Source organism: Pleurodeles waltl, chromosome 12, assembly GCF_031143425.1.
Source record: "Pleurodeles waltl isolate 20211129_DDA chromosome 12, aPleWal1.hap1.20221129, whole genome shotgun sequence".
Lineage (NCBI taxonomy): Eukaryota > Metazoa > Chordata > Amphibia > Caudata > Salamandridae > Pleurodeles > Pleurodeles waltl.
In genome coordinates, this window is record NC_090451.1 from 226,390 (window position 1) to 230,580 (window position 4,191).

General features: G+C 45.1%; 1 non-coding gene across 1 annotated transcript; it reads left to right on the forward strand.

Moving 5' to 3' along the window:
• Window positions 1-3,754: 3,754 nt before the first annotated feature.
• On the forward strand, window positions 3,755-3,836 carry TRNAS-AGA (transfer RNA serine (anticodon AGA)). The gene has a single exon. It is a non-coding gene; the product is annotated as a tRNA-Ser (tRNA).
• Window positions 3,837-4,191: the final 355 nt, after the last annotated feature.

Below are 4,191 nucleotides of genomic sequence, written 5' to 3' on the forward strand. Positions count from 1 at the left end.
TATGCTTAATTTCTATTAAACGTTTATCAGATGTTAAAGCTTTGGACGTCTCCAATCGTCAATTCACTCCTTCAGGAGTGTTGTTTTCGGTTGTACGACGTACCAAAACCAACTTATCGTCAGTTTTTTATCCTTATTTTCCGCTTCATCAGAAATTATGTGTAGGTCAGTGTCTCAAGGTTTACGAACAAAGGACCGCAGATTTGAGAACATCCTCCTCCCAACTTCTTATCTCTTTCAGGACACCCTACAACCCGGTTTCGTCTGCTACATTAGCTCGTTGGGTGAGATGGATTATGTCCTTAGCAGGTTTTGACATTTCCAGATTTGGAGCTCATTCCTCCAGAGGGGCTATGGCTTCCAAAGCCTTCTGGGCAGGATCTCGTTTGGAGGATATTCTGAAATCTGCAGACTGTTCTAATGATAATACGTTTAAAGTTTTTTATTGCAAACCTGTTGACAATGTTTCATTGAATGTAATTAATATGCTTTGAACTCGCATAATAGGAGCCTCCGGTCTTGTCATAAAATGTAGATTTTCCTAGTTTATGACACAAAGTCTTAATTTTATTAAAGACACGGAGGCGAGTATTATCCCACCTCTAGTATAACTTTATTTCTCCCTCCCTTTCTTCTAGAACCGGTCTCGACCACTCAACCAACGTCCTAATTGGACCTCTTCATACCATCCGAATGCTCTGCTTCTTTCAAGTTTTGTATTGTCTCCTCCTGTTTTGCTGGACCATTCCTTCCTTTGCAAGATTTTAGACTTTTGTTCTGATGTGTTTGCATTTCTTATGGCATTGTTTATTCTTTGTTTATTACTTCCGGTATTCACCACTAATTGACTTTATTCGCAAGAAAAGCGGGCTGCTTGCAGTCAAGTGACGTCACAATGGCATGGCATTATTACTATTGGTTCTTATGTGTTTTGTACTACGTTTTTAATCCCATTGGCTATCTGTGTTAAGCCTTATGGGATTTGTAGTTTTCTTGACTGCTGCTCATTTAATAAAGCGAGAAAAGAAACGCATAATACTCGCCTCCGTGTCTTTAATAAAATTAAGACTTTCCGTCATAAACTAGGAAAATCTACATTATTGAGCATCATGGGTATTGATGTTTTTGTTTTACTGTTGTTTTATTGGCTGCTGTTTGGAACAGTAAAAGAAAGAGAAAGCATAATCTGAGCCTCCGGTCCTGACACAGAATTGCAGCCCTAGGCCATAAAGCACCCCACAAAGTGGACCTCAATATTGAACACAGGTGCTTTATTTCCAGTCTGTCCCAACTCTCATTCGGACCTGTGTTGCCCGTGCTTCAACCCGAGGCTCTGACAGCTCTTGGAGGCATCCCAGCTTGATATGTTAAGTTCGACTCATTCTATAGCTCTGGCAATGCAGCTTATTTTGACCCGGAACCCGCTCTTCCGATTTCAGTACAATGTTTTTGCACAAGTCCGACACTCAGCTTCTTTATACCTATGCCTTGCTGACATCTCTGTACATTATATTCCCTACTGTCAGTGGTGAAGCAAAGGCCCCTGCAGTGGAGGAGGGGCCTGAGTTCCAGGGACACCCCCTCAGCACAGAACCCTGCATGAGCGGTAGCCCCTGACCGAGCCCAAGGTGGAGGGGCCCCCTCCAAGTTCTTTGCAGGGGGCACCCTCAAGTTTTGTTACTCCACTGTCTACTGTGTGACCTCTCGTCTGTAATTCTTACTCGGTAATCCTCACATCGTAACCTGCAAGACCCGAATAATAAGGACATCCTGTGGCTCTATCAATTCTCCTCAGTTTAGATCCACATGACTTATTGCAATTCAGTAACTTGAATAGCTCAATCATTGTTCCTCAGTTTGGTCAGCAGCAGCCCTTCTAGGCAGACGCACAGATTCCCTGCTACTCTTATTGGGAACCAGCTGTACCAACAAGGCTCAGGAATACCGGGTACAGACCCTGTTATTGTAGTAGTGTCAATCCTTTGCCAGTTCCTTTCAGTTCAGACGGGCATACAGCTGGTGCTCTAGCTCAGAACCAACTCTGCCAATGTCCCTTGATCATTGCATTATTTGGTCTCCTCTATTCTAGTACAGGGCAAACGTTGCTGCTAGTTCCCCTCTATCCAAACCTGCTGAACTTCCTTCCAGGCGAACACTGGATCGATTATGACAACTCTCTCTGCGCCAGCCCTCCAGGCCCTGCTGCTGGTGCACCAGGCAAGCCGTGCTAGTGTTCTGAGCCACCACCTGCAGATCTACTGCCCCAGAGTACTGCCCTAGTTCTGCCTATGCTCCTCATTGCTGTCCATGTTGCCTTTTCCCCCTCCCACCTCTCTGCCCTCATTGGTTTCTTCTCCACCCACTCCACCAATGTTTCATCCACCTACAACCCACCTGCCTTCAGTCGTGTTGTCTGTTTTCTTTTTTGTGGGGTTTCTTTGTGTGCAACAGCTGCTCATAAATACAGTGGAAGATCCCTGTCTGTCTGATCCCTCGTTCGTGCTCGCTCCCCCCACCCACCACAACAAAACGCTATGACACAGACACCATTGTCCACCTTATAGCGCTTTAACTCCTCCCACCCTGACCTCTACCCCTTCCATGTTATATTGCTTGCCCCACCCTCTGTGCTGTTTCTTGTCTTGCCCCTTCTGCCAGACAAAAAAGCATTTGAAATACAATGGGTTTCACATTTGCTCATTAGAACTATTGGTGTTGTAAATTCCTAACTGGATTTTTCTTGCCACATAAATTGAAAATGAAAAGTAAAACAGTTGACATAAGCAAGGCCATTCAAAGCACCACGGCGGCCATGAGCATGAGCGCGAAGGAGAGACGCAAAAGGAAAAAGAAGTTTGCTTGCAGTCAAATGTATCAACAAAAGTGCAAGTATTTATGTAACAGGGTTGATGGCCAAGGCTGTTACAAAGCTGCCTCAAAGCAGGAGAAACGTAATGGATTTACCAATGATAAAAAAAGGATTTTTGAAAGGCAAGCCCACTCACCACTGAAAGTGATGGGCATGAGGTGGGAGTGGTTAGAAGCCCACAATACTTACAACACAGCAAAGCACTTGCTAGCTGGACCTAAAAAAGGCTATGACCAGTATTGTCTTAAGGATTTCAGGGCACAGGTAAAAAATATTTTAGGTGCCCCTGTTTGGCTAAGCTTTGAATTTTATCACCCATTTTCTGCTAATTTAAGCCCCATGATGGCTTAGAAAATTGGTTTATATGTTAAATGTTGAAATGGAGATATAGAAAAAGGTAACACAAAGAAAATTTCACTTTACCAGGGGACCCTTGGAAAAGAGGATCCTGGGAGTCCCTGGGCAAGTGCCCAGTTTGCCTATGCCTTTAAACATCTCCAGCTAGGACGTGGTCAGCGCTGGCCGATTCAAGGTGCTTTTATTCCATGACTTTCAGCCATGATGAACAAACAGTGCTGCTTTATGGTTAAAAGGCACCCCGACACTGACAACGCCAATAGCTCTTGGGTTGCCCAGACCTATCGGCTTTGTCAGTGGTTGCTTGTATCATTTTTTTCCAACTGCCCATAATGCAGAGTCGTAAGCATTAACCCAGTTTCCACACTGGAGTCCCCGCCCCGAAACTTCCACAGCCACTGTCTGATGCACAGACTTTCTGCTTTCCGAATCTGGAAGAGGAAGGAGCTTGCTGTGACGTACGAGAGGCACACATCCAATGGCTGCAGAGAACTCACATTCCAACACTCAAACTGTAAATGTTATTAAGTAGTCGTGGCCGAGTGGTTAAGGCGATGGACTAGAAATCCATTGGGGTCTCCCCGCGCAGGTTCAAATCCTGCCGACTACGGTGCATTTTCATTACTTGCATTAAAACACATTTTAGACTATTGGCTTTATACATGGGCATGTTTTTTGCAGAGCTCCATCAAGAATAAGCTTCAATTGGAGAAGCGTGCATACATTGAGCACAATCTATATACTGTTCTCTGCATTAGGTGCAGACCCCTAATTTACCAGATTGGGCGATTTAGAAATGTTCGTTTCACGTCACGGGCAGACCTGGGTCGTGGGGCTCAACACGGACGGAGGGTTTGGTGAGGTCCACACCGACCAGTGGCGGGATCACTGCTGGAAAATAAAAATATGCCCTTCAGGAGCCCCGAATCCGGGGCTAGGAGCCTGTTAAACGAAGGGCCTTGTCC